This window comes from Podarcis muralis, chromosome 10 (assembly GCF_964188315.1).
Source record: "Podarcis muralis chromosome 10, rPodMur119.hap1.1, whole genome shotgun sequence".
Classification (NCBI taxonomy): Eukaryota; Metazoa; Chordata; class Lepidosauria; order Squamata; family Lacertidae; genus Podarcis; species Podarcis muralis.
The window spans coordinates 47,766,695-47,780,495 of record NC_135664.1 but is presented as its reverse complement, the minus strand read 5'-3'; the positions used below and the strand labels follow the sequence as shown (position 1 = coordinate 47,780,495).

At 42.2% G+C, this 13,801-nt stretch overlaps 1 protein-coding gene across 2 annotated transcripts in view; it reads right to left on the bottom strand.

Moving 5' to 3' along the window:
- TMEM184B (transmembrane protein 184B) overlaps positions 1 to 10,565 on the bottom strand; it is a 33,674-nt gene extending 23,109 nt beyond the window's left edge. The window contains exon 1 of one of the 2 annotated variants that reach the window (XM_028745900.2): positions 10,209 to 10,565. The gene's annotated coding sequence lies outside the window, so the exon portion shown is untranslated. The remainder of the gene's footprint in view (positions 1 to 10,208) is intronic. The other variant, XM_028745901.2, reaches the window with a different exon arrangement.
- Positions 10,566 to 13,801: the final 3,236 nt, after the last annotated feature.

Here is a 13,801-nt window from a genome sequence, read left to right as displayed (position 1 = left end):
CCAGATATTGTTCAGCCCCCGTCTGTTTTTTAATATACCTAAAATCCATTGCTTATTAGGGGCTACCCCACATTTTGTTCAAAAAATTGCTCTGCAGAGGTAACTACCATAGAGTTATCAAGATTTTCAAAAGTAGGGGGTCTGTGGCTTGGCTTTTGAAAAATAGGCGGCCCTCAGTAATTAGCTAATTGGGAACCACTGGTATAGACCACTGTTACCAGACTTGGTGCCCTCCAGATGTTGTTGGACTCACAACTCCCATAAACCTCAGCCACATGGCCAATGGTCAGGGATTATTGCAGTCGAAAGCAAACTCAAAATGTCTGCATTCGCATGAGAAGTGGGGTTTGAGGGGAGATCTGTGGAAATGCTAAATATAATATGAAGACTGCACTTGGAAAGAGAAAAAACCCAGATGTGCATGAAGCAGAGGAAGGAAGGAAGGAAGGAAGGAAGGAAGGAAGGAAGGAAGGAAGGAAGGAAGGAAGGAAGAAGTTCTATAGAAAAAGATGACACTCAGGAAACTGAAAACAGGGTGGAGTTTGAGACGCCTTTGCTGCTGAGTCTGGAGGAAATTGGTTTCCGTCTGACAACATTCTACACACCACAGGGCACAAGTAAGAGGTTTTTGCTAAGCTTATGAAATACACATGTAGGAAGGATTTACCACAGATGTATGCCTAGCCAATTAAGCTTGAATGAAAAGGTGAAAGAAATTATCAGGTATCTGTGAGGCTAAGGAGAGAAGGATATCCAATCCTATTACAATGTAAAAAGAGATATTGTAAATCACAGCAATACCTACAATAAACGAGGATAGTTTTAAAAACAACAACACACCAACCCTAGTCTACACAAACACTCCCATTTATGATCAATTCACATGACAGCTAGATATAAATACCAAAGCAGGGGATTTGTCTGCAATTTATAAGACGCTTTATTAAAAACCTTCTTATATGAGAGCCTTTCTATCAAGAAGCCCAAAAGAATGAACTGGACTTTCCATTCTTAGTGCTAAAGTGGTAGTTAAAGGATGCAATCCTATGCCTACTTAGTAAAGGTAAAGGGACCCCTGACTATTAGGTCCAGTCATGGACGACTCTGGGGTTGTGGCACTCATCTCGCTTTATTGGCCGAGGGAGCCGGCGTACAGCTTTCGGTTCATGTGGCCAGCATGACTAAGCCACTTCTGGCGAACCAGAGCAGCGCATGGAAACGGCCTTTACCTTCTCACCGGAGCGGTACCTATTTATCTACTTGCACTTTGATGTGCTTTTGAACTGCTAGGTTGGTAGAAGAAGGGACCAAACTACAGGAGCTCACCCTGTCGCGGAATTCGAACCGCCAACCTTCTGATAGGCAAGCCCTAGGCTCTGTGGTTTAACCCACAGCGCCACCCACGTCCCATGCCTACTAACTTGGCAGTCCTGATTTTTTCAAATAGGATTACTTACTTGGCAGTAATCCTATTTGAAAAAATCAAGACTTTTGAAACATGGATCGGAAACAGCTGAAGAGACACAGCTCTGTAGTCAAACCTTTCTTCTGAAAAGTTCTGGAGGACTCAAAAGCATGTACACTATTTTATGCTGTTTAGGTTGTCCTAATAAAATCCTTGCCTTAATGTGATTTTGAAACTTAGCTTGATTATTAGGCAAACCACTATCTTTCAGTTTCAACTCTGTTTGCAATATGGATATGATAACATTTGCAAGGATTGTGGCAACGATTACTGAGATAGAGAGTTCTCAGTGCTTCATATACAGTAATGTGTTATTATTATTTAAACAGATTACAGAACCTATAAATCTACATACCCTATTCTAAGTACAAGCCAAGATTTTAGAAGAAAGCAAAACAAACCCAATGGTGCCATCAGAAAATAATATTCAGGCAATGGTCCAGGGCCCAACTCAAGAGAATGAGCGGGAATATCTCCAAACATAGCATGGCTGGCTTAACACATTTTTAAATAAACAAAAGATTACACATGAAAACCAGAGTGTAAAATTACCTAACCGCACCAGTGGACAAATCACTCCCCCTTGCCCCCACCAGGCCCAGCCCCGGCCCCACCAAAAAAAACCCCTAAGAAATGTAAGGGAAAATGCATTTTCAAATGGCAGGTGTCTAGACAGGCATTCAAAATGCAAAGAAACACATGAAACATACACTGCCCCCTAGTGCATGCAACCAGTGAAGAATGCATCTGACTAATAAAGCAGTCAAGCATATCATTCATCCCCCAAAATTTTAGAATGTGTGGTATGTTTTCAAATAATATTTTCCTTCCCTTGCTTTGAATTATTAAAAAAGCACATGCTTTCATTCCAACAGAGATATACCAACAATCTCTACATAGCAACAGGTCAATTTTTATGTAAACTGCTTTGAGTTTTGTGTTTACAATCAAGCAGTGTATAAATTTTATGAAATAAATAAACAGGTCACCATATATTTCAGGTTTGTGACCTATCCGAGTATGAGTGTCTACCTCTTCAAGGAATTGTCGCTCTACTAACATAAGAGTGGGGAACTGTTTCCAACCACCAGGCTGCATCTCTGTGCACCTCTGCAGGTCACAGTGATGTCAGGTGTTTCATTTTTGCCTGCGTGGTTTGAAATTAAACTGTGTGGGCAACAGAATGTGTGTGCAGCAATCAGCTGATTGTAGATACTTGGGAAGTACTGAGCAAAAGCCAGTGTTTAGGAAACACTGTGCAAGGGGCTTTCCAAGCACCTCCATCCAGAACACCTTTTGTCAAAGCTCTGCCTTTACCTGCACTTCAACTGACACCATATGTGGCATCAGGTTTTGGGCAGGTGGGTGAGGCTTGGCCAAAACGGGCCTCACAGTCCAAATGGGAAGGTCTGGTGGGCCTAATTAGGCTCACAGACTAGAGGTCTAAAGGTTGTTGTTGTGGCTAGGGATGCCTTTTTTATTCCATACACTGCTACTACTCACCATTCTGAAACTGTTACCTTGACACCATTAATTCATGCCTATCTAAACGGACTGGAGTAACTGAATATTCTTTGCAAGTATTGAAAACTGGCGCAGGGGCAAATCTTGAGTTTGAATATGAATGGCATAATTGTGTTTTAAATGTGTGCACCAACTTTCATTCTGATCTCTCTGTCTTCAAAGGAGACATTACAATTTGTTTTGCACCTCCCCCCCCCCCACACACTTTAAAAATACATGTGTGGACTGAGTTGGCTTTTAAAATGTAGGATTGTGCCCTGAACTTGTGTACTGAATTTGGACACTTCAATATTTAGAGTTATCATATAGGTGACAGATTTATAACTGAAATGCTGAAGTGTCAAATTAGACCAAAGGCCTCATTTGCTCTATCAATCAAGTGCTGAATGGAAATAAAACACAATATTTTCCAGCAGCTGCTCCATCTATATACTTCTGGAGGCAATTCAAGGTGCTGGTTCCCACTTTCTGAGCAGTGCTCTCTGTAGACAGAGAGGGCACTAAGCAAATCACTTTTGAAGACCAAGGTCAGAATGAAAAAGAATCATGGCACAGGTTCCATGTTTAATTGGCACTCATAGCTTCAAGAGATTCGAAGTTGTAGACTTTCTTTTGGTTTGTATTAAATGTGAATTTCATTTAAAGCCAAATTACAATTTTAAAAGTCTTAATATAACTGTGTTAATAATAATAATAATAATAATAATAATAATAATAATAATAGCAGCTTGATAGCCATCTGCTAGTCCAGGGGTCGGCAACCCGCGGCTCCGGAGCCGCATGTGGCTCTTTTACACCTTTGCCGCAGCTCCGGGGCGGATACTAGCGAGGGGAGGAGGCGAATTGTGTGCCCCGACACTCCCCACTGTGGCGGGCGCTGTACTGGCTGTGACATCGCATGGGGGTGGTGCGTGCGTTAGTCACGCACCGTCCCGACGTCACCTTCCCGCCCGCTGTCAGATCGCAATGGTTTTGCGGCTCCCAGTTCTTTTTTTCTTCGGAAACGGGTCAAAGTAGCTCTTTTTGTCTTAAAGGTTGCAGACCCCTGTGCTAGTCCATACCAGGGTCATTACAGGGTCATTTACCTTTTAGAAGAAGAAGAAGAAGAAGAAGAAGAAGAAGAAGAAGAAGAAGAAGAAGAAGAAGAAGAAGACGACGACAACACAAAAAGCAGTAGTTGCACAAGCCCCCTGCTGCTAGTGTCACCTCTTCCTCAACTTTGGTACAGTGCCGAAATGCTAAAATGCCTTGCTGAAGTGCCTTGGGCGAAGCTCTCCTTTAGTACAGTGCTGAAGTGCATTAAGGGAAGCTCTCCTTAAGAGAAGCCTCATGTGCATTGAAGCCCCATGTTAGGCAAAAAGATTCCTGCATTGCAGGGAATCTATGATTCTATGATTCCAGGTTGCTTTCTATAATTCTATGTCGCTCATGTCCTGCCTTAAGATGGGTCTGAAAAGCAACATCATCACTGCATCTCTTTCTTTATTCTGAGAAGCGGGGGAGAAGGAAAGTCAAACATATAAAGTAATATACAGGAGCTTCATGTTTAAGTTGGGACTAATGATAGGTCCTGCATCTGACACAATGTTGTAGAATGATATACTGCCTCAAGGGCTGTTGTGTCATATGTCATGACATCATGGCACATGGAACAGAAGTCCAATAACCAAGCAGATGGCAAGGCTGTACTTACTTTGGTTACTGAACAAAAGAATGCTCAGTATAATGAGCTGCTGTGTCAATGTGAAGGGAATCCAAGTTTACCTTAAAATTCTGTTAATTTCTGTATACCTTAAGTTTTGCGTTTATTGGTGGTTAATGTGTTACTGCCTCTTTAGGTAAAAACAAAGTGAAGTCTCAGGAAAGAGAGAGGAGTAAGGTCCCTGAACTAGAACATCAGCAGGTACTCTTTACCTGCCCCATATATTTTGGGATCTCATTCCATGCCAGTTTACTTTTGCTTCTGGTACGCATATAAGAATTTTGTTCACCCACACTGAAGAAGGCTGCTTATTAGTGATATAATTAAGCTATCAGTACAACAAAGCATCATCCAAACACAGCTTTTGTAGTCGTACTGCGGGGGACTGAATAGCCCAAATCCTCATGAGATTTTTGCCTATTCATCATTTTTTATCCAAACAGCTGGCTGTATGCTCAGTGAAACAAAAGACAGAAAATGCCACTCAAGCTGTCTTTCTTTTCATCAAAACAAAAAGTTTTCCACTGTAAATGGTAAAAACAAATGACTATGTATAACTTTTTTTAGTAAATGATAAGTTCTAAACAGTTACAACATTTTAGTTAAATATATATTGAAAAGTTCTGTAAAATTTAGATCGGAGACAACATTTATTTCCAGATTTTAAGTTTCTCTGTTTATTCTAGAATGGGAAAGTGCAACTCTCCTTACCTTACTTTCACAGAAAACAGCCCCTTCTTCTCATCCCTGTAGCTGCACCTTTAGTCTATTCCTTCCTTTGCCTTGTTCTTAAATATTGTCCTATACCAGGTCAACCAATTCACTTGCAAACACCCATCATCCACCCTAAATCAGATGTGCAGATCAACAATGAAACCCTTTTACTATGAACAACTATCTTTCTCCAAGAGAGTTTTTCTGCTCTATTAATTTCTGCAGTTTCCTTCTCCATCTTTTGTGTGTGTGTATGCGTGTGTGTGGACTGACCCACATTATAATAGGTCAGCATACCACAGCGAGACTCTTTTTTTGGAATGAGACAGGAAACAAGAGGAAAGGGAGGAGGCTGTTTCCAGCATACCACTCTTCCTTTGAAAAATAGGATCAAACACTGCAGTTCTAGGATGGGTCACCTTCCCAGAATTGGTACCAGAATTAGTCTATGCACACTGTGTGTCTCATACCCATGATCTCACTGCTGCTTGCCATGCAGCTCTTCAGGGAAAGGGAGGCACATATCGCCCTGAAGTAGCATTTCTTGAACGCTAACGTTTTGAAAAGACAGAGGTGAGAGCTGAGTTTAAAAGGGATTTATTTGAAATAGCAATAGAAAGTTGCAAGTGAAAAATTATTTTCATACACTAATGTACTAGGAAAGTAGATAAAGCTTCACTTGTATCCTATTCATTCAGAGTATTGCCCATTTTGTTTCTGAGACAACCCACCAGAAAGCCATCTAATGCATTTGTGGCTGAGCTGAGATTTGAACCAGTGACTTCACCAGCTTTCAACTACATAAGTGCACAGGGATTGCTCTGTTAGCTGTGGCAGCAAACACGCAACCCTTTAACATATTAATGGGAGGTGGGGAATCACACATCAATGATACGCCATTCAATCACATTTTTAGTTATTAACATGCATTTCAGTGTTTAACTGGAGCACAGAGACAGGAGTGTGGCTCTCTAGTTCTCCAATGGGTAGAGATACATTAATTCTGTCCTACCTCTCTGCAAAGATACACCCCCCTCCAAAAGTACTTGCAACTGAAAGAGCAATATATATATATTTTTAAGTCCTTCTTCTGTTGTCAAGCTTTGGGACCCTTTGGGACCAGTATCTATCCTTTCTATTATGCATATGTAGATTGTCTAGTATTAATAGTATGCAAAACAACAACAACAATCTGAATAGTGCTTGTGTCACTAGGCTATAGGTATATGAGGTCTTATGTATGTGTGCTTCTGAGGTGCATAGTTTGAGAATGAACGATCCAATGATCTTTAAGTTTCTACAAGTTCAATATATAAGTAAATATTTCACAAGTAAAAATCTTACAATAAATATTTAATATAAAGTTACCACACACAAAAAGGCTACACAAGATAAGGGAGTTGATCCCATTGGTCGGTCAGAGATAAATCATGTCCGTAATAAAACATTAAATGTCTGTCTCAAAGGGATCACACAATGGCTTACATTGTCTTCTAAAAGCCTATAGGTTTATGCTCTAGTGTGGATGGGTGGTAACAACATTAGTCCTAGTTTGACCAATGAGCACTGTTCATAGATAAGGCAGATGCAGCAAAAACTGGAGAAGCCATGGAAACAACTCACTTGCAAGAGAGAGAACATATGGAACTGCTGCATGATACAGCAGCTTAGGGCATTCCACATACACCTTATGGTGCAAAAGCATAAGCCATTTCCGCATCCCATGTGCAGTAGCTTTCACTAATATGACAACCATTCCTGAACAGTTTGCTATACTGTACCACAAGGCTAAAGGGGTGCTCATTCCAATTACAGTTGTTACATTTTAAAGAGCGTACTGTGCAGCAGGTGAAATGTGTTTGCTAATTCTCCCCTCCCCTCTTTGCTTCCTGTAAATTGCATCCCTCTGGGGTTGTTAAAATGATCACCACGCTGCATTACAGACTCAAGTGTTCATGTGCTACTCCCTGGGCACAAGGTGATCTGTGCCTTCCCAGCCACGGTTTGCACTGAAAAACAAAGCCAACGCTCTATGAACACACTGCAGTGAATGCTCATGCAAAAAAATAATAATTAGTAAATGGAGGAGAGGAGCACATCCTCTGAGTTGAGCCAGATCACAAGTACTAGCAGTCAAGAATCACACATTAAAACAGACTACTCTTGACAAAGTGACTTCCTGTCGCTGGAAGGATCCGTCTCCCTCCCCAATTTGTAACTCATACTGGAAATGCTTTCCTAGATATTATTTTCAATATCATATTTTAAGAGCTATTGTAGCTAAAAGCTTTATGTATTCCATTTTACTACCGTGACTGCTTATAGATCAGTTTCTTTAAAGACACCCAAGGGGTTTTGGCAGGATTAATTATCTTGGCAGGAATCTACTCTTCTATTACCAAGCTACAGCTCAAGGAGTGCTGAAAAGATGATGTGGTCCTATAGCAACAGAGGAGGAAAAACAACATATGTAGGCATGGGTGGGTCAGGGAAAATCAAGCCCCTGCCTTCACATCTTAGGCTCTATATAATAACTCATTATTGTCCTTCAACTCTTTTCCTCAACATCCTATGTGATAGTAGGCAGCAATTTCAAGGAGTTACTGCAACTGACAATTAAGGTTTGCTCCTAGGATTTAGGTATCAGACGATTTATAACTAAATAATACATAGCAATTCACTCCTTTGAATGGATTACCGTAATTTCCATTCCATTCCATTCTCACTGAGAAATTACTCTTCAAATAACTGAAGGTGCTCAACTACATTAAGCATGGAAATGTCACACACTGCATGTAAAAATTATAGAATATAGTTTAGTACACTTCACCTATTCAGTCTACAGGGAGGCTACAAATATTACAGTCTTCCTTCGTGTGTTTTGTATACTAGAGAACTCCACAGTAACGATGCCATGTTTTTAATACTACAGAACTACAAAACACCCCATAGCATTTCAAGATGGAACTGCAAACCCCATCATTTGAAGATACAAAATAATTATTTTTGTCCTCTCATAAAAAAACAAGCTATGAACCTTGTGCAAAATACATACTGTACTACCAATTCACACAACTTTTAGAATTTGGTCACAATTACACATGGAATCATTATCTATAAATGGTGCATACTTTATTTAAGGAGGCAGATTCTTACACATAGCAAAGAAGGAATCCTTTCCTGGATGCCAAGAATTACAGGAAAATATAGTCATGCATATGTGTTTGTACAATTCACAACTGATAACACCAGATGTATGTTTAGCCAAAGTAGCAAATTTCAAAAGTGAAGTGTTACCTGGCTCTTGGAGTTAATTTCTCATTGGAAAAAATAATGCATATCAGTCTTTTAGAGTGTGATGTAAATTACAATTAAACATAGATGACTGTTTGAAATTGCCTCCTACTACTATCTGCACATAAATTTCAGCAATAAGAAATGCTGAAAGAGAAGCAAAAAGGAAAGTGCTTTAATAGTGAACACAAGTTGATGGAACATAAGGTGAAATTTATCTAATAAGTATCTAATAATTTGTATTATACAAAGACGTCCAACCACACAAATAGCTTAGGGCCTCAAACCTGCTTTGTAAACTCATAAAACCTTTGGCCAATCTCATCTAGTTTTAATGCTTATAGTAAATGCTGGATTTTAACTGATATTCTACTCAGGAGGCACACTTTAGCACTACGTACACTCCTCCTCCTAAAGCTACTAAGCTCACACCATATTACAGCACTGTACCTAGTGCCACATTCAGCGTCAAAGCACCATAAGGTCCACATCATGCCACTCAAGATGACCTGCACCACACGCAAACTAAGCACAAACTATGCTATGTGTTTCTGCTATTCAGCAAAGCATTACTGTGTTCCCTATAGTTCTTCCCATTTTCAGTGCCAGATGTGGCAGGATGAGTTGGGTTTCTACAGCACACTTGCCACGTTCAACATCTTAGCAGCATCACTAGGACACTGACCGGCATCAAATGTGCCACATCTCCCACAACTTACCCATTTCTGCACAATGCTCAAAGCCCACATTCATCCTCACCCAACAAGGCCGTGTTATTTAAGCACCCTGTGGCACGACGACGGCACCTAGGACTACCGCTATGTTATGCGCTCAAGTCACCTTGCCTACGTCCAAGTAGAAAAAAGATGATCCGTAAACTTATGTACAGTGGTATCTCGGGTTACATACGCTTCAGGTTACATATGCTTCAGGTTACAGACTCCGCTAACCCAGAAATAGTACCTCGGGTTAAGAACTTTGCTTCAGGATGAGAACAGAAATCGTGCTCCGGAGGCCCACGAGCAGGAGGCCCCATTAGCTAAAGTGGTCTTCAGGTTAAGAACAGTTTCAGGATAAGGACAGACCTCCAGAACGAATTAAGTACTTAACCCTAGGTACCACTGTAAATTACAAAAACAAAACGCCCCCACCATCACACTCTGCACCCCACCCACTGGCTAAGGCCCAAGGACCTGATGTCATATAGGGTGGCAGAAAGGACGGCGTGGCAGATGCCACCCCCTGGAAGCCACATCCCAGGGGGCCACCATCTCTAGGCCATGCCACCAGGACCCAAAAGACGCAGCTTTTGAAGACGCTGAGGTGCCACCTGGCCTCCGGGAAGGGGCGAAGGGCCGTTCCCCTTTTCGCACCACACGCCTTCACACCCCTTTCTTGCTTCGAGGGCCACCCCTGCCAGGCGCCACCCCAAGTGCCCCGTGGCTCCCTTCGCCGCGCCACTTGTGCCCTGAGGCGCCGTTCCCGCCAGCAGCCGCCCTCTCCTCTCACCGACTGGCGCTGGCGGGGTTGTCGTGCTCCCGGCTCCGTTTCTTCCTCCTCCTCCTCTGGCGGTAGGGGCAATTCCGTCACTCGGGGGACCGGGCAGGGCGAGAGGCCCTCAGGAGCACCATGGCCAGGCCGGGGGTTCCGTGGCCGCGCAGCCGCTCCGTCGCGAACACCTGGCGTGGCGGGGCCGCTTCTCAGCCCCGGACTCGGGCTTATTGCTGCTGCTGCTGCGGCCCCAAACAGAGGGAGGCGGGGGGGGGGGGCAGAGAGCAGCTGAAGGGAGAGACTGGGCAGGCGAACAGTTCCGCGCAGGCGCGAAGCTCGCGGGCTAGCTGGCTGCCCGTCTCTCTCTCCAGCGCGCGCTCCTGCCAGAGAGGGAGGAGGAGGAGCCGCGAGGCGGTGACGTAACCAGTGGCCTCAGGGACAGTGACGTCCCCATCCCCCCGCCTTCCACAGATAGATTCTAAGCTCCGCCCGAACAGCAGCGACGGCGGTCGCTTTAAAGAGACAGAGTCGCTTTTCTTTCCTTCCGCCGTTCCAGCGCCGCACTTTGCTTCCAGCTCCGGACTTTCGGGTTCTGACCATTTGCCCAATAGCAGCTGGTCTTTTTCTAGATCAGGGGCCCTCCCTGATGATGCTGGCAAGTACCATCAGCTCCGGGGGGGGGGGGTAAGCTGGCATCGACAAGCATTACACGTGTGCGTGTGAATGGGCGGAATGATTTGGATTTAGGAATTCTGAGCCATAGGCAGTTAATTGGGTGACTTGTAGCCCGCCAGGTGTTGCTGGACTACAACTCCCATCATCCCTTCATTGGCCATTGGCTGCCGGGAGTCGAAGAGCATCTGGAAGGCCAAAAGTTCCCCATCTCGGCTCCGTGGTCATTTTTATTTCTCATGAAGACGAAGATTATGCATGGACAAATTTGTTTGGAACGTATTTGTCGAAACCATAGTGATATATGGATTAACATATACCTGAGGGAAGCAATAAATTTATACATCAACATACATACGATATAGTTTGTAGCCTTAATTATATTTTGTGGTTATTTTGTTATGGATGTTTTCCTCTGCTTTTTTTAAAAAAAGAAAAATGAATTCTCTTTCCCCCTTTTTCTACTCTTTTTTCTTATTTATTTTAATTCACTATAATCTCAATTTAATTTTATTTTTTAAAATTATCCTTATATTTCAAAACATAATCCCTTTCTAAACTTTGGACATTTGTTCAGTGAACAAAAAACTTCGGCAGCAAAAATAGACCATCAGTAGACAGGAAATGCTTGCTCTTGAAATGTTTGTCTAATAATATTTGGGGGAGGTTGTTTTCTGACTTAACGGAGTTAGGAATTTACTGACTGCTGGAGTAATAAAGGTAGTATTTCTTGCTGTCCCTCTTTCAACAAAACGCTAGGGGGCACCGTTTGTTACTTGAATCCAAATACAATAGTATATCAAAAGCAGGAATTTGCTTAAGATCGCCTGCTGCAGAGGCGGGTGGAATTTCTCCATCACACAAACCCCTTTCAACATCCTGTTGCTATGTTTACTATTATGTTTCTCCAGTTATTGTCTTCTCACTATTCATTTATTTTACTTTCCACATGCTATGAGACTGCTATGGCGCTGCATACACTTAAGCAGTCAGTTGTTCCAAGAGATGGCTTACCTTCTGTGTAAATCCAATTAAATCTTTTTAAATTTATTTTTTTAATGGCAAATTTATTAGAAAAATTAAACAGGTGTACAGAGTGGAGCAAAACAACCACCTAACAGCTCACATTAACAACATGATAACCATCAATACATCCATCTTTGTTTACACATATAATTTGATAAATGCCCTCCAAATGTCCAAATAGGTATCCAGACAAAGTTGGTGTTTGTAAAAAAAAGTGTGTTCAGATGTAGCAAGGGTGTTTAGGTCTTGTGTAACAGATGCTGTGTGTTTATCCTTTCATGCTCAGAGTAGAAGTCTTTTGGCGACCACAAAAGTCTCACAAAACATCTCCATACTACAGGAATATAATTTAAGAGCACATGGACATACACAAATATAAATGATTTTGATAATATAAAATTGATACAATGGCTTCTGACCAGAAAGAAAATACCACTGGACATGCCCATATCACATGCCTCGGTGAGGCAGTTCCAGCATTACACTTCCAGCATCTATGTCTATATTAGACTATGCCTTCCTATAAATATGTTGCAGAGTCCAATATACAGTACAATATACAGGGTGGTGCTGTGGTCTAAACGACTGAGCCTCCTGGGCTTGCCGATCAGAAGGTCCCCACAACAGGATCAGCTCCCATTTCTCTGTCCCAGCTCCTGCCAACCTAGCAGTTCGAAAGCACACCAGTGCAAGTAGATAAATAGGTACCACTGTGGCAGGAAGGTAAACAGCGTTTCCGTGTGCTCTGGTTTCCGTCACAGTGTCCCATTGCACCAAAAGTGGTTTAGTCATGCTGGCCACACGACCCGGAAAGCTGTTTGTGAACAAACAAACACCAGCTCCCTCAGCTTAAAAGCAAGATGAGTGCCGCACCCCATAGTCACCTTTGACTGGACTTAACTGTCCAGGGGCCCTTTACCTTTTATAGTACCTAAAACAGGCTTCCTCAACCTCGGCCCTCCAGATGTTTTTGGCCTACAACTCCCATGATCCCTAGCTAGCAGGACCAGTGGTCAGGGATGATGGGAATTGTAGTCTCAAAACATCTGGAGGGCAGAGGTTGAGGAAACCTGACCTAAAACATATATTTTAGCTGAACACACAATTAAATCTTGCTGTGTAAATTCTACAGGAATAATCTGTTCTTCCCCTTTTACACATAATTTATATTAACATGCATTTTTAAAATTAGTATGTTCACTCCTTTTTCAGCAGAACAGTTGTCCACCCAAACACCTTATGCGTTCAGATTACGTAAACAGCCACTTAAAAGGTGCGTTCGGATTACGTAAACAGCCACTTAAAAGGTGCGTTCAGATTACGTAATCCACCCACCCACTTGACTGACTGCATTCAGATGTCACTTCCTGCTGACTTTCAAAGGTTCCTTTAACTTCTATAGAAGCTGCTGTCTAGAATCAGTCAGCATTTATTTTGTGGCACCTCTGGAGCACATTCCATTTTAAAAAGTCATTGCATATGTGAGTTGTCCTACTATACAATGACAGGTAGTGACAGAGCTGGCTTGCATATCGCAATCTTACTAAATCTCAATGTGGCGGTTGTAGTGTTGATTTATCTGTGTTATATATACATTAACCTGGAATCTGCTCTGGTGTAAGGCAGAGGAGACATTTTTAAAAGTGAATGAAAAGGAAATGTGCTTTTATCATTGTTAAAATACCAGACAAGAATTCCTGGTGCATACAAGTGCAGCTCAGCAAAGTAGATGGCTTTCTAAGAGAGACCATGGAATGGTTCTCCATAGATATAAAATCCTTAATTTGAGAGAGGCCATTGAGGATGTTTTTGGTATCCTGTGCATCCTCAGGGCATGTTGAATTTTTCAACTTTCAAATTAAAAAAATGAGGGGTGCTAAAAAGTTGTAACATGACTTGGGAATTCAAAAGGT